The sequence below is a fragment of the Mauremys reevesii genome, linkage group 23, assembly GCF_016161935.1.
Source record: "Mauremys reevesii isolate NIE-2019 linkage group 23, ASM1616193v1, whole genome shotgun sequence".
In the NCBI taxonomy this organism is placed as follows: Eukaryota; Metazoa; Chordata; order Testudines; family Geoemydidae; genus Mauremys; species Mauremys reevesii.
This window is the reverse complement of record NC_052645.1, coordinates 23,577,368-23,599,304: the sequence shown is the minus strand read 5'-3', so window position 1 is coordinate 23,599,304 and position 21,937 is coordinate 23,577,368. Positions and strand designations below refer to the sequence as shown.

The 21,937-nt window shown below is 53.4% G+C and overlaps 1 long non-coding RNA gene across 1 annotated transcript; it reads right to left on the bottom strand.

The window, feature by feature from the left end:
• Nucleotides 1-6,968: 6,968 nt before the first annotated feature.
• LOC120389300 lies at nt 6,969-10,665 on the bottom strand. The gene is made up of 4 exons (XR_005590860.1): nt 10,498-10,665; nt 8,216-8,579; nt 7,705-7,824; nt 6,969-7,223 (listed from the first exon to the last, which is right to left on the bottom strand). It is a non-coding gene; the product is annotated as an uncharacterized LOC120389300 (long non-coding RNA).
• Between the last annotated feature and the right edge of the window lie 11,272 nt (nt 10,666-21,937).

The following is a 21,937-nucleotide window of genomic DNA, read 5'->3' as shown; positions in this document are numbered from 1 at the left end:
CACACATCTTGTGATTTTATATACCTCTATCATATGCCCCCTTAATCTCCTCTTTTCCAAGCTGCAAAGTCCTAGCCTCTTTAATCTCTCCTCATATGGGATCCATTCTGAACCCCTAATCATTTTAGTTGCCCTTCTTTGAACCTTTTCTAATGCCAGTATATCTTTTTGAGATGGGAGACCACATCTGTACCCAGTATTCAAGATGTGGGAGTACCATGGATTTATATAAGGACAGTAAGATATTCTCTGCCTTATTCTCTATTCCTCTTAATTATTCCAAACATCCTGTTTGCTTTTTGACTGCCGCTGCACACTCGTGGACATCTTGAAAACTATGCACGATGACCCTAAGATCTATTTCCTGATTAGTTGTAGCTAAATTACCCCCATCATATTGTATGTATAGTTGGGGTTGTTTTTCCAATGTGCATTACTTCACATTTATCCACATGAAATTTCATTTGCCATTTTGTTGCCCAATCACTTAGTTAAATCAATTAACACTGTGAAGAACTTCAAAAGTTCCCACAAACTATCTTGAGCAGTTTAGTATCATCTGCAATCTTTGCCACCTCACCTTTCTCCAGATTATTTATGAATAAATTGAACAGGATCGGTCCTAGCATTGACCCATGGGAACACAACTAGTTACCTCTCTCCATTCTGAAAATTTACCATTAATTCCTACCCTTTGTTCCTATCTTTTAAGCAGTTCTCAGTCCAGGACAGGATCTTCCCTCTTTTCCAATGATAACTTTATTTACATAAGAGCCTTTGGTGAAGGACCTTATCAAAGGCTTTCTGGAAATCTAAGTACACTTTGTCCCAAAATAGTCACTTTGTTCAGGAGATTCTTGTCCCTTCCCCAGCCTTAATCCCAGAGTCTCGTAACAAACGAGGAAGCGCACGGCCTGTGAAGAAAACTACAGCGAGTAGAGGTGAGGAATTGAAGTGCTCATCTCTTACTCACAGGCAGCTATGCAAAGGCAGAAAGATGAGAATATTCATGTCTCCTTAGAAAGATGTCCAGGCTGCTGAGGTCCACTTCTGCATATTCTCGTCCGGTGAGGGCTCCTGGATGATTCCTCTGCAAATTAATAAAGTCAAGTAAGTACCATCACTACACAGAGCTCTATTAGTGCATTTAATCTTGCACTCATCTCTGCCTCCCTCTCCCATCCCATCTACATCAGCCCCACTTGATGAACAGTAACCAAGTCTACACTCCACTCTAGTGCCCACTACCCTGCATGATTTTCATCCCCTCTTACTTGTTCATAGCTCCCGAAACCTAGCTTGTGGGGCTGCACACATGCACACCTGCCCGTGTGCTATGAGAGACAGCACAAGGAGAGGCAAGGACATAGACAGAGAGAAGAGTGGTGGCCAACACCCTCGAGCAGAGACCGAGAGAGAGAAAGAGCAAGGCAAGAAACTCACCTGCTGGATTCATCCCCCCTGGATCCAACCTTCTGCTGCAGAGGACACACTGCATGTGAACAGACCAATAACCAACCCCTGAAAATGGGGACCTTGTCTCCCTCATAAGAGCAGCTAGTCAGGAATCTTTTCTTACAAACCCAGACCCAGCTAATGGGGCATCCCTACCTGGAGCCAGGTGGGCCATGAGCAGATCCCTCACCAAACCAGACATTTATCTCACTGACAGCGGTGACTGCTCCGCTCCCAGATGTACAGCTAATGCCTGATTTCGACAATGATCGCGGTCTCGTCGGTCTCGCTTTCCTTCGCATGAGGACAGTAGACTGATACGTGACTTCTTTTCCCTTGGTACTAAACCCGCACAAGGAGAAAAACAAGCAAGTTACCATCTCAGTAGGCAAATGTCACGTTGGCTCTTCTTTTCGCCTCTCCCAAACGGGGGAGCTCCGCCCTCAACACTGTTCCCATTACACCTTTAGCATTACAACCAAAAAGCAGCCCTTGCAGCAGCACCCGACAGTCACTCTGCGTAGCGAACTCTAGCCCCTCCCAGCCTTAATACCACAGGCCCGCACCCAACAAGGAGACACACGGCCTGTGAAGAATACTACACCAGTATAGATGAGGTATTCCACTGGCACCGACCGCTTACTCACAGCCAGTTATGCAGGAGGCAGGAAAGCTGAGGACTGTTCATGTCTGCTTAGAAGGATGTTCAGGTCCACTTTTGAGAGTCTCTCCTCCAGACAGCGCTCCTGGACAATTCCTCTGCAGTGCAGTTGCAAAAGCCAAGGGTGAGTCAGCATTACACAAAGCTCTGAAGGTCTGTGAAATCTTGCCGTAATCTCTGCCTCCCTCTCTCATTTGGTCTACATCAGCCCCAGGCGATGATTCAAGACCACGGCAACACCGACAGACATTGCTCCACTGTGGCACCCACTAATATCCATGATTTTCATACCCTCCTAAGTCTTCATGGGTCCCAAAGACAGACTGTGTGGATGCACACCTAGCACCCTTTTCGCATCCTACGTGGGAGACGGCACCAGGAAAGGCAAGGAAGGGAGAATGAAAGAGCGAGTGTTGGCCAACACAATAGAAGACAGAGAAACATGGGAGGAAGGCAAATAACTCGACACCTAGAGTCATCCTCTAGATGCTACCTTCTGCTGCTTAGGACACACTGCTCCTGACCAGAGGAATCATCAGCCCCTGAGGTGGGAACCTTGTCTCTCTTACAACCACAGCTAGTCAGGAACCTTTTCTTACAAACCCAGCCCTAGCTAACGGGGCATCCCTACCAGCATCACTGTGGGCCATGAGCAGAGCCCTCACCAAAACCGATACTTATCTCACTGACAGTGATGGCTCTTCTGCTGCCAGATGGACGGCTTTTGTGTGGCATCAACCATGCTCATGGTCTCATCGCTCTCGCTTTCCATCACATAAGGGCAGTAGACTGGCACATGACTTCTTTTCCTTTGGTACCAAATCCAGAAGAGAGGGAAAAACAAAACAAAAATCTCCATCTGCACTGTCGTGTAGTCTCTTCATTTCAGCTCCCGTATCCCAGAGCTTCACCCTCAACCCATCTCCCATTACTGCTTTACAACTGCAAGTCGAAGATACCCATTGTAACGGCACCCAAAATAGTCACTTTCTCAGGAGACTCTGGCCCTCCTAACCTTAATCCCACAGAGCCTTGTACCCAACGAGGAAGCACACAGCCTGTGAATAAAAGTACAAGTACAGATGGGAATTCCAAGCACTCACGCTTACTCACAGCCATTTATGCAGGAGGCAGAAAGCTGAGGACTGCTCATGTCTCCTTAGAAGGATGTCCAAGCTGATCAGATCCACTTCTGCAGTTTCTCCTCCGGCTAGGGCTCCTGGACAATTCCTCTGCAAGCGCAGCTGCAAAAATAAGCATGAGCCATAACTACACAGCTCTATTGGTGCTTGAAATCTTGCCCTCATCCCTGCCTCCTCTTCCATCCCATCTACATGGCCCCACTCGGCGAACAGAGACGAGTTAACACCAACAATCACCGCTCCACTTTGCGCCTACTGCCCAACATGGTTTCGTCCCCTCCTACTACTCCAGGGCTTCCAAGACCTAACCTGTGGGGATGCACACCTAGCACACCTGCCCATGTCCTAAGAAGGAGACAGCATAAGGAAAGGCCAGAATAGAGAGGGTGTGTGTTGGCCAACATACTAGAGAGAGAGAGAGAGAGAGAAAAACACAGGAGGAAGGCAAGCAACTCTCCACCTGCAGCCATTCTCCTGGATCTAACCTTCTGCTGCAGAGGACACACTGCTCCTGGCCAGAGGCTGAGAGCCCCTGAAAATGGGGACCTTGTCTCCTCATAACTACTAGTGGAGACCTTTTCTTACAAACCCAGCCCCAGCTAGCAGACATCGCTACCAGAAGCAAGGGGGCCATAGACAGGAAACAATCACCAAAACAGGCACTTATCATTGAGGTAGCAGCTATTCCACTCCCAGTTGGGCGGTTTTTCCGTAGCATCAATAGTTCTTGCGGTCCGATCACTTTTGCTCACTTTCCAACGTATGAAGGGAGACTCTGGCCTGATTTCTTTTCCCTTGGTACTAAAGCCAGCACAAGGAAAAAATAAGTTACCATCTAAGTGGGCAGCGTCGCGTTAGCTCTTCTTTTCACCTCTCCCTCACGGCGGCGCTCCGCTCTCAACACTCTTCCCATGACACCTTTGCATTTCAGCCAAAAAGCAGCCCTTGCCCACAGCACCCGACAGTCACTCTGAACAGCAGACTCTGGCCTCAGCCTTAATACCACAGAGTCCTGTACCCAACGAGGAAGCACACGGCCTGTGAACAATACTAGAGCAAGTAAAGATGAGAAATTAAAGTCTAAGTTTTAAACAAACAATTTAATACTGTAACCAGTAATGTGATTGTGAAGCTTGGTTGAGGTGGTGCAGTCAGAGGGTGGGATATTTCCCAGGAATGCCTTACTGCTAAATGATGAACTAGCACTCAGCTGACCCTCAAGGGTTAACGCATTGTTGTTAATGTAACTTCACACTCTACAAGGCAGCACGAATGGAGGAGGGAGGGAGACAGCATGGCAGAGAGGACAGAGACACACCCTGTGGGTGGGGAGGGAGAGCGAGAGATGCACATTGCCCCTTCAAGTGCGCTGACACCACTTTAAGGACATTGCCTTTTAAGTAGGTCAGGAAGTTGAGACCAGCAGCTGCAGGCAGCAGACTCTCTCCACCCTGAGCCCTGTCCTGTCCCCACCCTGCTCCTAGATGGAGAAGGGATAAGTTGGGGGCAGGAGTAGAGGGAGGACTCCTGACATTAGCCCCCTTTCCCCTGCACAGCAGCAGGAGGCTCGGGGAGCAACTCCAAGGCAGAGGGCAGGAGCAGCACATGGCAGTGGGAGGGACAGCTGAACTGCCAGCAACTGATAGCCTGCTGGGTGGCTGCGCGCAGGGAACTTAGGGGCGGAAGCTGATGGGGCTGCCGGTCCACCCTGGTTCAAGCCCCACCAGCGAGCTGAAGCGGGCTGCTCTTCCTGCAAGGATTGGATAAACCAGGCATCTGCCAAACATGGCGTTATAAGGGGGCATTGCGCAATGTTAAGCGAGCATGTTCCTAACTGATCAACTTAGCGTAACAACAGTTAATCAATGGGCGACTTTAAGTGAGGAGTTCAGTGCTTTGAATACAGTATAAACTACTCACAGCCAGTTATGTGCAAGGTGAAAGCTGAGGACTGTTAATCTGCTCCAACAGAAGAATGTCAAGCTGCTCAGGTCCGTCTGCCACCTTCTCCTTCAGCTGCTGCTCTGCTCCATGCCTTCCTCTAGAGCGCATGGCTGAAAGCCATAGCACTTGAGACATCCACTACACACTGCAGACTCTATTACTCGTGATCCATCAATGAATACAGACCAAGTACACACTGACAGTCACCGTTCCACTCTTGCACCCCACTGTATTCCAGCATGATTTTCATCCCTCTCCTACTTCTTCATGGCTCCTGAGACCTGGCCTGCGGGGATGCACAGCTAGCACCACTGCCCACATTGCTCCCTATGAAGAAACTTGGCACAAGGAGAGGCAAGCGACAGAGAGAGAGAGAGACGGGGAGAGAGAGTGTTGTTGTAGCACATTGAAAGAAGAGAAAAACACCGGGAGGAAGGCAGAAGCAACTCACCAGCTGGAGTCATCCTCCTCAAGGATCCAACCTTCTGCTGCAGAGAACTACTTAGCTCCTGGCCAGAGGGCGAGCAGCCTCTGAAAGGCTGGGGACCTTGTGCCCGCCCGTAACTACCTGGCTAGTCAGGCATTTCTTTAAACCCAGCCCCAGCTAATGCTGGCATCCTTACCAGGAGCAGGGAGGGCCGTGAGCAAGCAATCACCACGCCGAACAGACACTTCATCCCTCATTGAGAGTGGCGGCTGTTTCCGCTGCCTCAGTTGGGCCCGGCTTTTGCGTGCAAGCATCAACAATACTGCGGCCATCGCGTCGCTCTCCTGTAGCTTTCCATCGCTTTGTGAGGCGTGTAGATTTAGCTGGCACGTGACTTATTTTCCACAGTACTAAGCCCAGCACCGAGGGAAAAACAGATCAGTTACCACCTTAGACTCATATAGCTGTCTTCGGCTCTTCCGCTTCAACGCTCCCGCATGCTTTGGCCTCTGCCCCTCAACCTCTTCCCATTATACGCTTTAGCATTGCAACCAGCACCCCTTGCAACGGCACCCGACAGTCACTCTGCTGGCAGACTCTGGCCCCCTCCCAGCCTTAATACCACAGAGCCCCACTACCCAACGAGGAGCACACGGGCTGTAGAAGAGAATACTACAGTGAGAGTACAAGATGAGGGATTTCAGCGCATGACCTCTTACTCACAGCCAGTTCGCGGGAGGCAGAAAGCTGAGGACTGCTCATGTCTGCTTAGAAGGATGTTCAGGCTGATCAGGTCCACTTCTGCCAGCTTCTCCTCGGGCTGGGGCTCCTGGACACTTCCTCTGGAAGTGCACCTGCAAAACCCACGCATGAGCCATCAGTACAAAAAGTTCTATTCATGCATGAAATCTTGCCCTCATCCCTGCCTTCCTCTCCCTTCTCATCTACCTGAGCCCGACTCAAAATCAGAGTCACCCCTCCACTTCAGCACCCACTGCCCCTCATGATTTTTCTCTGCTCTTCCTTCTCCATGGCTCCCAAAACCTAGCCTGTGAGGATGCACACCTAGCACCCTGCCCGTGTCCTATGAAGGGAAATGGCGCAAGGAAAGGTAAGGACAGAGAGAGAGAGGGAGAGAAAGAGACAGACAGAGAGAGGGTGTGTGTTGGCCAACATACTAGAGGACAGACAGAGAGAGAGAGAAAAAAAAAACACGGGTGGAAGGCAAGCAACTCACCACCTGCAGTCATCCTCCTGGATCCAACCTTCTGCTGCAGAGAACTCGCCGCTCCTGGCCAGAGAAGTGAGCAGCCTCTGAAAATGGGGACCTTGTGCCCTTCCTAACCACAGCTAGCCAAGAACATTTTCTTACAAACCCAGCCCCAGCTAATGTGGCGTCCCTACCAGGAGCAGGCAGGGCCGTGAGCAGAGCAATCACCAAAACAGACAGTTCTCATTGAGAGTGGCTACTGTTCCACTCCCAGTAGGACAGCTTTTCCTTGGCATCAGTAGTTCTTGGGGTCCTATCGCTCTCGCTCGCTTTCCATGGCATGAAGGCAGTAGACACTGACACGTGACTTCTTTTCCCTTGGTACTAAACCCAGCACGAGGGGAAAAAACAAATAAGTTACCATCTCAGTGGGCAATGTTGGGGAGGCTCTACTTTTCGCCTCTCCCACACAGCGAGGCTCTGCCCTGAACCCTCATCTCATCACACCTTTAGGACTACAAGTAGAAAGCAACCCTTGGAATGACACCTTAAAACAGTCACTCTGCACAGCACACTCTGGTCACACACACCACACCTGTGGGGAAAAGCATGTTTTTGGCTTGTGACTTCTTGCTGGAAGCAAGAAGCTACGAGAAGCAATAAGAGGCAAAGGGGGGCGAGAGTCAGGGGTGCACAGCGGGCCCACCACAGTCCCAGACTGCAGACGCCAGGAGAGATCTAGAGACTCTGGTCCCTTCAAGCCTTAATCACACAGAGCCCCATAGACAATGAGGAAGCAAACAGAGTGTGAAGAAAATTGCAGTGAGTACAGATGAGGAATTCCAAGCCCTGACCTCTTACTCACAGGCAGTTATGTGGGAGGCAGAAAGCTGAGGACTGTTGATCTCCACTTAAGAGGATTTCCAGGCGGCTCAGGTCCACTTCTGCCAATTTCTCCTCCGGCTGCTGCTCCTGGATGATTCCTCTGCAAACGCAGTACGTAACCCAAGAAAAAGCCATCACTACACAAAATTCAACTGGTGCATGAAATCTTGCCCTCATCCCTACCTCCCTGTCCCATGCCATCCACATCAGCCCCACTACAGCAGAGATTCAGTCAACACCCACAGTCACCGCTGCACTCTAGTGCCCACCACCCTGTGTGATTTTGGTCCCCTCCTACTTGTAAATCGCTTCCAAGACCTAGCCTGTGGGGATGCAAAGCTACCACACCTGCCCAGGTCCTACGAAAGAAGACAGGACAAGGAGAGGCAAGGACAGAGAGAGAGAGAGAGAGAGACAGACAGAGAATGTGTTGGCCAACACATTAGAGGAGGGAGAGAGAGAAAAACATGGGAGGAAGTCAAGAAACTCACCAGCTGGAGTCATCCCCCTGGATCCAACCTTCTGCTGCAGAGAACACACTGCTTGTGGACAGAGAAATGACCAGCCCCTGAAAATGGGGACCTTGTCTCCCTCGTAACTACAGCTATTCAGGAACCTTTTCCTACAAACTCAGCCCCAGCTAACGACAAGTCCTGGCCTGGAGGCAGGTGGACCGTTACAAGAGTCCTCACCAAACTAGACACTTATCTCACTGATGGTGACGTCTGCTCCACTCCCAGCTTCATGGCATCTGCATAGCCTGGAATCCACAACGCTCACTGTCTCACGGCTCTTGGGCGCCTTCCATCTCACAATTGGGGTGGGCTCTTACCCTTCACTTCTTTCTCCGTGGTACTAAGCACAACACAAGAGGGAAAAACATAAGTTATCATTGGAATCTGCAGTCTTGTGTAGGTTCTTCTTCTCCCATTACACCTTTATAGATACAATTAAAAAGCACGCAACGCATACTCAGCCTTTGGAGCTCCTGGCCAGAGAATGCTGTGAAAGCCAAGACTATAATGGGGTTCAAGAACTAGGTACAGTAACTCCTCACTTAACGTTCTCGTTATGTTCCTGAAAAATGCGACTTTAAGTGAAACGATGTTAAGCGAGTCCAATTTCCCCATAAGAATGAATGTAAATGGGGGGTTACGCTGCAGGGAATTATTTTTTGCCCTACAGTACAGTACTATAGTTGGGGGGTGCCCCCGCCTTACCCCACACGGGCACAGCCCACTGGCACTGGAGATGAGGCAGGCAAGGAGGCTGAAGGTGCTGTAGGCTAGCAGAAGCACGTTGCACAGGAGCAGCGGCAGCTTCCCCTCTCTGCAAGCACCAGGGTCGGGGGCCTCAACCCTCTGCCGCCTCTTCCCCCAAACCCCCACCCTTAATCTGCGTCTTCCTCCCCCCTCCTTCCCCTTTACTTCACACACCAGCTCCTCACTCCTGCCTGCAGCAATCAGCTGGCTTGCGGCATTTGGAAGCAGGGGAGGGAGGGGGAGCCTGCACAACGAGTCTTCACTCCCCGTCCCCCACAAGCCAGCTGATTGCCACAGGTAGGAGGCCATGGGGGAAGACACTGATCCGTGGGGTCTGCTGGCAGGCGGGAAGTGCTGGGGGGGCATAGGAGAGCTGATGGGGGGCTGCCGACTGTGGACAAAGCAGGCAGCCAAACGCCATTATAGCAAAGCATTGCACAACTTTAAATACAGCATGTTCTGTAATTGAGCAGGGACCTAAGATTGAAACAATGTTAAGCGAGAGGATGTTAAGTGGAGAGTTACTGTCAATTCATGGAGAATGAGTCCATCAACGGCTATGAGTCAGGATGAGCAGGGATCATGTCCCTGGCCTCTGTTTGCCAGGAGCTGGGAATGGGTGACAGTGGATGGATCACTTGGTAATTCCCTGTTCATAGACTCAGACTTTAAGGTCAGAAGGGACCATTATGATCATCTCGTCTGACCTCCTGCACAACGCAGGCCACAGAATCTCACCCATCCACTTCTATAACAAACCCCTAGGCTCTGTCTGAATTATTGAAGTCCCCAAATCGCAGTTTGAAGACCTCAAGCTGCAGAGAATCCTCCAGCAAGTGACCAGTGCCCCATGCTGCAGAGGAAGGCGAAAAACCTCCAGGGCCTCTGCCAATCTGCCCTGGAAGAAAATTCCTTCCTGACCCCAAAAAATGGCAGACCACCAACCCCTCCCTTCACTAGCCTGACAGTTCTTCTGCCTAGGTCTAAGTCTCCCCTGAAAACTCCCCCTGAAAACTCCCAGTGAAACTCCCCTGTTTACAGCTCTGTTTGCTGGTTGCTGTGCAGCTGCAGCTGTCTATGCTACTGCCTGGCTGGCTGGCTACCTGTAATCGGTTGGGCCGGGGCTCGACCCTCCTGAGGCAGGAGGGGAGCCACACCCACTCTTTCCGCATCCGCTGTTACAATGGGCTGTGCAGCAGCAAACAGTACAATGAGGGGGCCCAGGCCCTGTGGTGCAGGGGCCCAGCAGCAAACAGTCGTTATATAGGCCCAGGTCCTTAGACCAGAGCATTGGGTGAGGGGGAAAACTGCCACCCGCGAGTGAAGTGGCAGGGGAGACACAGGCCCACCCACTCCACTGTGTCCCAGCCCGGGGCCCTAGCAGCCACTATCACCGCTGCTGGTCAGTGGGGTCCTGACCGCAACACACTGACAATCGGTACCTCCGTGTCTGCAGCCTGACAGGGGTCAGCTACCCCCGGGCTGCTTCCACTTTCCCGCTCAGGGCCTACCTCGTCACTTGCACCGGGTCCAGGCCAGTCAATCAGCATAGGCTCCTCTCGGCCAGGGCTTGGTGGCAGCTCCAGCAGATCCTCAGGGAAGTCGGGCCAGGTGTGCTCAGGCAGCTCCTCCGGGTAGCAGCAGGGCCAGGGAGGCTCCGGCCAGTCAGGACAGCTGCCTCAGGCCCTGGAGGGATCCCAGTCGCGAGCTCTTGGTAGCACCTCTGCTTCCTCCAGCCACCAGGCCCTGAGTGAGCTCTGGCAGCCTGCTTTTCTACTTCCTGTCCTGCCCCTTGACTTCCAGGGGGCGGGGACAGGTGGTGGTGGCTCCACCCACTTGGGTGTCTGCAAGGGCACTCCCTCTGCTGGGCAGGAAGGGAGCCACACCCACTCACTACAGACCCCTAGGCAGATAAGCCCCGGCCCCTAAGCAGGGCTCAGCTTCTCCCCCAGCACCCTGCCCCTACCAGCCTGCACACATACAAACTCCACAAAATACAAAAACCTGCTCCTCCAACAGAACTCCCAGTGAAACTCCCCTGTTTACAGCTCTGTTTGCTGGCTGCTGTTCCCTTCTGTTCATTCCTTCTGGGGCACCTGACATTAGCCACTGTCAGTAGACAGGATACTAGGCTACATGGACCTTTGATCTGACCCAGTCTGGCCATTCTTACCTTCATATGTTAAGCAGCCTGTTGCACCTGCATCCAAGACAGTCACTGAGCAGAGGAGACTGTTGTCCCTTCCCTTGGTCATAATCCCACAGAGCCCCATGGCCAACAAGGAGGCTTACGGCCTCTGAAGAAAACTTGAGTGGTACGGATGAGGGATAGAGGCCATAATTGTTCACTCACAGCCAGTCATGGAGAAGGCAGAAAGCTGAGGACTCTTCATCTCTGCTTACAAGGATGTCCAGGCTGCTCAGGTTCACTTCTTCCAGTTTCTCCTCCAGCTCCAGCTCCTGGACAATTCCTCTGCAAACTAATAAAGACAAGCAGGAACTATCACTACACAAAGCTCTATTAACAGCCTCCTGTGACGAAGTGGGACTGTTCTTACTGGGGTCTGGGAATGCTGTGTTGGTGCCTCAGTGTCCCCTATGCGGTTCTTAAGTGTCTAGCAAAGCAAAAGGCCAGGGCACCTGAATGCCTGACACTCTGTCTCCTAGCAACTGATGGCCTGGGCCCTCCTCTGCAAAGGTGCCGGCTGAAGGTGTTGGAGACAAAGGGGTCAGGTGACCTCCTGGCCCGGGAAAGGGGCTGAGCAGAGAGGAGGGGCTGGAGGGGGTTGGGCAGACTGGAGCTGGCTGGGGAAGGAAGGGAAGGACAGACAGGGCTCTGATCCCCCAGTGGGGGCTGTGGGGCTTCCGGGGCCCCAAGATGGACCTAACAGGGGGGATCCTGTTATCTGTGCCTGCAAGACCTGTGTTGGACTGTGTTCCTGTCATCTAAATAAACCTTCTGCTTTACTGGCTGGCTGAGAGTCCTGGCGAATCGCAGAAAGCCGGGGGTGCAGGACCCTGACTCCCCCCACACTCCGTGACACCTCCTCCCTGCCTCCCTCTCCCATCCCATCTACAGCCGCCCCAGTTGAGGAACAGAGACTGAGCCCACACTATCAGTCACCGCTCCACTCTACAATCCACTGCTCCCCACGGGTTTCGTCCCCTAGCTCGCCTGCCCGTGTGCTATGAAGGGTGAGTGTTGGGCAGGAAGGAGAGAGAAGGGCTGAGGGGCCCCATGGGTGGAGGGAGGAATGGGGGTGCAGGTTAGGGAATGCTGGACAAAGGAGAAAAGGGCACTGGGGGGCCCACAGATCTAGGGACAGAGTGGGGTGCAGGTTGTGGTGGAAGGGAGGAAAAAGGCTGGGTAAGGGATGCGGGGGGTGCCAGGGGGAGGCTGGGGGGGCCTCCCAGCCTCCCCCTCGGCACTGGGTGGGTGAGGGAAGCGGTGGAGATGGAGGGGGCTGTGGCTGGACGGGGGGGAGGAAAGGCGCGCTGGGGGTGATGGGGGAGGCGGGGGCGGGGGTCACTGCGGCGGCCCCACATCCCGGGGCCGCAGCGCCTCGCGCCCAACGCACCCAAGTCCCCCGCTTATCACGGGCGGCCTCCAGACCGCTGTCGTCACTTCCGCTCCAGGCCCCGCCCTCTGGGTCTGCGGGGACTGATGGGAGTTGTAGACCGGGGCGCACTACAACTCCCACAAGCCCCTGCGTCATCCTGCCCTGCTCCCCTCCCCCCAGCGGGGGCTGGGGGCTCTGGCTGGGACCCCCACTATTAAATCCCCCGGTGAAGGATTGAACAGCTGGAGACTGGGGCCGTCTGCAGAACTGTGTAAAAACCACCGATGGCGGAGAGAGAAATTGACATGGATCGATCATATCGGCTTTAAAAACAGAACTAGAGACTGGAGCAAATGAGGCAAAACTAGAAAGGGAACGTAGAGGGGAGGGTTTTGCTAGGGGAACAGCTGCTATTACTGAGAACATACAGACAGGGAACTCACTGCCCCCCCCCCCCGGGGATCCCATCCCTCTCCCAGCCTGATCACCCCCCAATTCCTCCCCCCACGAGCCACGTCATCCCCCGATTTCTTCCCCCTCCCCAGCCCCAACACTCTCTGATTCCTCCCCTCCCCATCTTACCTTGGGCTCCGCAGGCTGCCAGGTCTGATTCCCCTGCAGCGGGGGCGGCGGCTGCTGCTGGGAGACAGCTGCAGAGCCCAGCGTCCTTTGCCCCAGTGCTACCTTCCCCCCGGGTTTGCCCCGCAGCCCCCCCGAACCTCGTCACCACCAATTCCTCTCCCCCCCGAGCCTCGTCATCCCCAGAGTCTCCCCTCCCAGTCTCGTCTTACCTTGAGCTCTGGCAGGCTGAGCTGCAGTCTGATTCAATCAGCCAGCCAGAGCCCAAGGTAAGAGGAGACTCGGAGGGGAGGAATCCGGGGATGACGAGGCTCGGGGGGGCTGCCAGGTACATAGGTATTTGTGCCCCCCCACGAACCTCCTGTGCCCCCCTGGACCCCTACAGGTGGACGTAGGTATCTGTACCCCCCACGACCCCCTAAGAAACCAAGGGAACCCTACAGTCTGGACGTAGGTATCTCTGCCCTCCAGAAACTCACTAATCCCTCCCGGGATCCCTCCAACCTGGATGTAGGTATCAGTGCCCCCCACAAACCCCGTAAGCCTCCCAAGGATCTCTACAGCCTGGATGACGCTATCTGTCCCCCACATAAACCCCCAAAGCCCCCCGGGACCCCTCCTGTCTGTACGTAGATATCTGTGCCCGCACTACCCCCCTAAGACCCCCAGCTTCCCCTCAGCCTGGACGTAGGTATCTGTGCACCCCCAAACCCCATAAGCACACCCGGGACCCCTACAGCCAGGACCCAGGTATCTGAGCCCCCCACAACCCCCCTAAGACCCCCGGGATCCCTCCAGCCTGGACATAGGTATATGTGCCCCCCACGAGCCCCTAATTCCCCACTGGACCCCTATGGGCTGACATAAGTATCTCTGCCCCCCACAAATCCCCTAAGCCTCCCAGGACACCTCCAGCCTGGACTCATGTGTCTGTGCCTCCCACAAACCCCCTAAGCCCCTCAGGGAGCCCTCCAGCCTGGACATAGGTATCTGTAACCCCCACAAACCCCCTAAGCGCCCCTGGGACTCTACAACCTAGACATAGGAATATGTGCTCTGAACGGACCCCCTAAGACCTCCCAAGGGATCCTTACAGTTTGTATATAGGTATATGTGCCCCCCACGAGCCCCTAAGCCCCACCCCAGGACCCCTACAACCTGGACATAGGTAACTGTGCTCCCCATAAATCCCTAAGACCTCCAGGGACCCCTCCAGCCTGGAGGTAGGTTTCTGAGCCCCCCACAAACCCCCTAATCCCACCCGAGACCCCTACAGCCTGGACAGAGATATCTGAGCCCCCCCCGAACCCCATAAGCCCCTCCCTGGACCGCTTCAGCCTGGACGTAAGTATCTGTGCCCCCCACAAACCGCCTAAGCCCCCCAGGGACCACTACAGCCTGGAGATAGGTATCAGTGTCCCTCCCCGAACCACATAAGCCCCCCCGAGACACCTCCAGCCTGGACCTCGGTATCTGTGTCCCCCACAAACCCCGAAAGCCCCCCAGGGACCTCTACAGCCTGGAAGTTAGTATCTGTGCCCCCCACGAACCCCCTAAGCCCCAGTGGGACCCCAATAGCCTGGATGTAGGAATATGTGCTCCCCAAAAACCCATAAGCCCCGCAGGGACCCATACAGCCTGGATGTAGGTACCTGTGCCCCCACGAACCCCCTAAGCCCCCTGCGACCCCTACAGCCTGGACGTAGCTATCTCTGCCCCCACAACCCCCTAAGACCCCCAGGGACCCCTAAAGCTTAGACATAGGTATCTGTGCCCCCCCCACGAACTGCGTAAGTCCCAAGGGACCCCTACAGCCTGGACATTGGTATCTGTGCCTCTCAGAAACCCCCTAACATGCTTTGTGCATTACTCTCACTGGCCACTGGGTGTCACTGCTGTTTCACGAGAAACACCTTCTGTGCAATACCCAGACTGGCCACCAGGTGTCACTGCTATGCTAAGGGAAACATACTCGGTGCATTACCCTGACTGGCCACCGGGTGTCACTGCTGCACCAAGAGAAACACCTTCTCTGCAATACCCATATAAGCCACCAGGTGTCACTGCTGTGCCAAGGGAAATATGCTCTGTGCCTTACCGCGACTGGCCACCGGGTGTCACTGTTGCTCAAAGGCGAAATACTCTGCATTACCCGGAATGGCCACAGGGTGACACTGCTGCTTCACGGGAAACACCTTCTGCGCAATACCTGGACAGGCCACCAGGTGTCACTGCTGCGCCAAGGGAAACACCTTCTGTGCAATACCCATATAGGCCACCAGGTGTAACTGCTGCGCCAAGGGAAATATGCTCTGTGCGTTACCTCGACTGGCCATCGGGTATCACTGCTGCTTGATGGGAGATACAGTCTGTGCAATACCCGGACAGGCCACCGGGTGTCACTGCTGCGCCAAGGGAAAAACCTTCTGTGCAATACCCAGACTGGCCACCAGGTGTCACTGCTATGCTAAGGGAAACATACTCGGTGCATTACCCTGACTGGCCACCGGGTGTCACTGCTGTTTCACGAGAAACACCTTCTGCGCAATACCTGGAAAGGCCACCAGGTGTCACTGCTGTGCCAAGGGAAACACCTTCTGTGCAATACCCAGACTGGCCACCAGGTGTCACTGGTGTGCCAAGGGAAACTTGCTCTGTGCATTACCTCGACTGGCCATCGGGTGTCACTGCTGCTTGATGGGCGATACAGTCTGTGCATTATCTCGACTGGCCACCGGGTGGCACTGCTGTTTCACGAGAAACACCTTCTGCGCAATACCTGGACAGGCCACCAGGTGTCACTGCTGTGCCAAGGGAAACATGCTCCGTGCCTTACCGCGACTGGCCACCGGGTGTCACTGTTGCTCCAAGGCGAAATACTCTGCATTACCCGGAATGGCCACAGGGTGACACTGCTGCTTCACGGGAAACACCTTCTGCGCAATACCTGGACAGGCCACTAGGTGTCACTGCTGCGCCAAGGGAAACACCTTCTGTGCAATACCCATATAGGCCACCAGGTGTAACTGCTGCGCCAAGGGAAATATGCTCTGTGCATTACCTCGACTGGCCACCGGGTGTCACTGCTGCTTCATGGGAGCTACAGTCTGTGCATTACCTCGACTGGCCACCAGGTGTCACTGCTGCTTCATGGGAAACACCTTCTGAGCAATACCTGGACAGGCCACCAGGTGTCACTGCTGTGCCAAGGGAAATATGCTCTGTGCATTACCTCGACTGGCCATCGGGTGTCACTGCTGCTTGATGGGAGATACAGTCTGTGCATTACCTCGACTGGCCACCGGGTGTCACTGCTGCTTCATGGGAAACACCTTCTGTGCAATACCCAGATTGGCCACCAGGTGTCACTGCTATGCTAAGGGAAACATACTCCGTGCATTACCCTGACTGGCCACCGGGTGTCACTGCTACCCCAAGAGAAACACCTTCTGCGCAATACCCATATAGGCCACCAGGTGTCACTGCTGTGCCAAGGCGACATACTCTGCATTACCCGGAATGGCCACAGGCTGACACTGCTGCTTCAAGGGGAAACACCTTCTGTGCAATACCCATATAGGCCACCAGGTGTCACTGCTATGCCAAGGGAAACATGCTCTGTGCCTTACCTCGACTGGCCATCGGGTGTCACTACTGCTTGATGGGAGATACAGTCTGTGCATTACCTCGACTGGCCATCGGGTGTCACCGTAGCTTGATGGGAGCTACAGTCTGTGCATTACCTCGAGTGGCCACCGGGTGTCACTGCTGCTTCACGGGAAACATCTTCTGCGCAATACCTGGATGGGCCACCAGGTGTCACTGGTGTGCCAAGGGAAACATGCTTTGTGTATTACTCTAACTGGCCATTGGGTGTCACTGCTGCGCCAAGAGAAACACCTTCTGTGCAATAACCATATGGGCCACCAGGTGTCACTGGTGTGCCAAGGGAAACATGCTTTGTGTATTACTCTAACTGGCCATTGGGTGTCACTGCTGCTCCAAGAGAAACACCTTCCATGCAATAACCATATGGGCCACCAGGTGTCACTGCTGTGCCAATGGAAACACGCTCTGTGCATTACCTCGACTGACCACCAGGTGTCACTCAGGCGGCGGGTTCACGGTGCCCCACAGCGACCCAAACAGACCCACTCTGCCCCAGGCTCCTGGGCCTGCTGCCCGGGGCCGATGCTCCCTGAGGGCTCTGCCAGAGCCAGGTTCCCCTGCCCGGGCGGCTCTTGGGGGCTGCAAGGAGTTGAAGGGCGGCAGGAAGCTGAGGGGCAGCCGCAGTCCCAGGGCCAAGAGCCGCAGCAGGAGGAGATGGGAGCAGCCCAGCACCATCTGGGTGCTGGCACCAGCCAGCGCATCTGTCACCCCCCACTGGCCGGCCCAGCCGCCACCCGCCCAGGAGGAGGGCAATGCGGGGGGCGGGGCAGGAGGCAGGGAGCAGAGTGATAGAGATGGTTGGGGCCTTGTGGCAAGGGGGCAGCGGCGGCTCCAGGCACCAGCTCACCAAGTGCGTGCCTGGGGCAGAAGCCGCGGGGGCGCCCTGCTGGTCCCTGCGAGGGCGGCAGTCAGGCAGCCTTCGGCGGCTTGCCTGCGGGAGTCCGCCGGTCCCACGGATTCAGCGGCAACTCGGCAGCAGAAACGCTGAAGCCACAGGACCGCGGACCTCCTGCGGGCAAGCCGCTGAAGGCAGCCTGCCTGCCGTGCTTGGGGCGCCAAAAAAGCTAGAGCTGCCCTTGCAAGGGGGGGGGGTGCTGGTCCCCAATTTTCTGTCTAGCCTACCTCAGTCCCCTCACTGGGAAGAGGCTGGTGCCACCCATGGAGGGGGGAAACGGGGGTTTAACGTTGGGATTACAGGGTCAGGGTCTAGGGGTTGGATTAGGGTGAGGGTAAACAGGAGTTAGGTGTAGGGTGTGGATTAGGTTTGGAAAGGGTTAGGGGTTGAGAGGGAGATTTGGATTACGGGGAGGCGAGGGGTTAGGGTTCTGTGAGGCAGGTTTGAGGGTTAGAGGGTAGTGCTTAATGCGAGGTTTAGGATTACCTTTAGGGATTAGGATTAGATAGTAAATACTCCAGAACATACAGACCCAAAGGGAAGCAACGTTTATGTGAAGCAATGAGATGTCGCCTAGAGAACCTACTGAGGGGCTGTTAGGAAGCAGATAAAGTGCAACTAACTGCAATGGGGAAAATCATAATCCATCAGGGAGAAAAACTGACTCTGCTAGGATATCACACCAACTCCAGCCAGGCTGGGGTACCCAGCAATTTTGGATTGGAGCAGGAATTCTCCCCATCCCTGGCCTGTTCGTTGTCTGGCAATTTCCAGGGAAGTGCAAGGAGTGAGCTGAACATGTGCAGTAAAAAGGGCAGAAGGCAGGCGGGGGAAGGGCGGGGGCAGGGCAATGGCTAGACAAGGCTGCTCTGCCCTCTCTGAAATGATGTTGTGAGCTTCCTCCCTCCCCCCCATACACTCCCATCCTTAAACACTCTCTTTATTCAGGTTTCAGAGTAGCAGCCGTGTTAGTCTGTATCCGCAAAAAAAAAACAGGAGTACTTGTGGCACCTTAAAGACTAACAAATTTATTGTAGCATGAGCTTTCGTGAGCTAAAGCTCACTTCTTCGGATGCATAGAATGGAACACACAGACAGGAGATATTTATACATACAGAGAGGTGTTTACATACAAATGACACATCACCATAGGGATGGTCACAAATTGGTCTTCTCTGTTGTTCTGATTGCCTGAATTGGCTCCCTTTCCTGTAATCTCCTGTCAATGTAGTTTCACACCTTTTCATTCTTTACTTTTCAAAAAAAACCTCAGTCATCTTACTCTTGTAACATTCCCTGTGTTTTTATTGTGACTGTCATTTACTATTTTTAACACATTATTAAAAACATTTTATGATCCTATGTTTTCATTGGTGCCTGAATTGCTGGTTGTCATGAATGGCTACCTCTGGACCGGGGAGGTGCTGAGAGTGGCTCCTCCTGTCACAATTGGCTACTGCTCTGAAATCTTTTTAAAATTTGGATACAAGTAAAACAAGATTTTTCTAATTTTTAAAAAAAGTATTAAATTAGAAAAAATCTAATTTTATGAGTGTCCCAATTTAAAATAGAGATTTCACAAAAGTAGAAATTGTGACAAGGTTCAACCCATCTGCCACAGATCCCTACCCCTAGACCCAGGAATGGGAAATTATGGGTGTAGCAGATGGTGACAGGACAGCAAAACAAAAACAAAACAAAACAAAACTAGGTGTCAGTAACTGCTAGCGGTAGGAAATTGGTACGCCGTGCAGCTTGTAATGCTACATCCCCATCCCAGCTTTGCCCACCCCACTGAGCCAGTTTTGTGCCCTGCAGGTAGTCACTATGGCGTAACAGTGCCATGGTGCTACAGAGAAGATGAGGCACATTCCCCTTCCTGAGTCACCAGGGTCTCTACATGTTTGGGTCGCTGGCTGCCAGGCTCAGCTGGGCCTTAGGGTGTGGCTCCAGCGGGAGGCTGGATGGGGCAGGTAGGGTTTGCTGGCCCAGTCCCTGTGCTGAGCAGGCTCTGGCTGCAGGATGTGAAGAGGGATGAGGGATCCCCCAGACAGGGTCTTGCTCCTCTATGGCAGGCTTTGGAGGAAGTGGCTCAGCAGCTGGGAGCCTGCATGCTTGTCCATCCTCAAGCCGCAGGTTGTGCAATGGGTGTATGCACTGGAAGTAGCACCAGTGTACTCTTGCAGAGCCAGGCTCTGCTGGGTGTGGGCTGCAAGAGTTAGAGTGAGAGTCAGAGATGGTGCAGGAAATGGGGCCCCGGAGGTGACAGGGCCAGCAGCCATGAGCTGAACACACCAAACTGCCGGACTGTGACATCACCATCCATCCCTTCTGCCGTCTGTCCAACCCTTCAGCCCTCCATATGTCCCACTATATGCCATATACACCCCTCCACCCATCTGCATGCCTTACACGCTCATCTAGCTCCATATACATCCCTCTGTCTCTCTGATCGTCCGTGCAGTGCCGAGTACAATGAGACCTGGACCCTGAGCGAGGATTTTGGGTGCTGCAGTAAGGGAGCTGTGGGGTGATAGTGTAGATCTAGGAATCTCTAGTCCCAGCCCCACTTCTTCTCAGCCCAAAGTTATGTCCAGTCCACTCTTTTTGGTCCCAGACCTCACGGCCCCATAGACAAGCAACTGGCCACTCACACTGTGACTCAGTTACAGCAATAAAGTCTCCCCAAACTCTCTACGAAGATGGAGGGTGTGAGGAATGGCTCCCTGAGCCTGGCAGGCCATATGGCTCCTTTCCAGTATGGCAGGGACCATGGACATAGGCAGACAGATCTTGCTCAGGCCATGGGAGACCAGGGTGTGTGTGTGTGACATGGGGGCACACAGATCCCCTGGGTGACATGGGGGCACACAGCTCCTCTCCCAGAGCAGCTAGATCCTGCCTGGAGCATGGGAGACTATATTTTAATTCAAAGAGACATTTTAAAGCCTCACATTAGACATCAGTTAAATAGAGGGTAATTATTGTTTGAAATGCATAAACAGAGACCTTTGGCTATTGCTTGAAAACAAGTTTAGTTTGAAAGGTATTTTATAAGCATATTATTAATAATTTGAAACTTCTGTGAAAGTTTTTATTCTTGGGCGCGTAAATATTTACTAATAAAACCAAATCTCTTCACTTTAATGTCAAGTGTTACTTTCCATATTATTATCCTGATTCATGAGCATTTTTTTGGCTGCTTTATATATATTTACTACAAAATAAGTGATTTGATGTTATGTAGCATTTATAAGCCGTACCATAGGGATAAAAATTACTGAAATAAAAAATCAAAGCCAGTAAGGCAAAGAAATTGCTGTGTACTCCATAAAGTCTCCATCACACACGCCACCTACTAGCAAGTGGCTGTCGGAAAAAAATCCTCTGCTTGTTTTCCCCACCTATCATAGCCGCTAAGCTTTATTTTCCCCTGGGAGTGCTTCACCCCCGCGCCTCCTCAAGGCCCTCCCTCTGGCCTTCCTGGCCCTGGCTCCCAAGGCCACACCCTCTCTCTCTCTTCCTGCCCCAACCCCTCCCCTGAGGCCCCTGCTGCCCGCCACTCGCTGCTCTCCATCCTCCCCCAAGCGCTTCCCCCAGCCGCCGAACAGCTGTGGCTGGTGAGTGCTGAGCACCCACAATTTTTTGTCCATTGGTGTTTGGGCCCCAGAGTACCCAGAGTCACTACCCGAAGACACACTCCTTCCTTTGAATCTGTGAATGGAAAGACCTGCCTAGGAGCTAATCAAGCTACTCTGATTATGCTAACACATGACCCCCAGTTTCAGAGGCATTGACTATGGGATTTGGGGATGGAGCGATAAGGGTGGGGGAATAAGGATGCCTGGAAAGCATGAAGGATTTGGGGTTCCCAGGTTAATACGAGAAGCAGGATGGGATGCAAGGGTTTAGGGAGTGAGAGTTCCTGGTGGGAATGGGGGAGTGTCTTGGAAGATTAGGATGTGGGGGTGCCTGGGGGATTGGGAACATGGTGTGTCAAGATGGGGGAAGCAGGAGGGATAAATGGGCCTGGGGAAGGATTGGGATAGGAATTTGGGGGTGACTGGAGTGTGGGGAGGATTGTTAATGGGAGGTTCGGGATGGGGAGGGCCTGGGGATATTGAGGATAAGGGTGTGGGTGCCCATGGTAGAGGAAAATGGGGTATTGGAATAGAGGGATTGGGGATGGAAGGATCTGACAAGGATTGAGGCTTCAGCGGGGATGGGAGGGGTTGAGGTAGTTTGAGG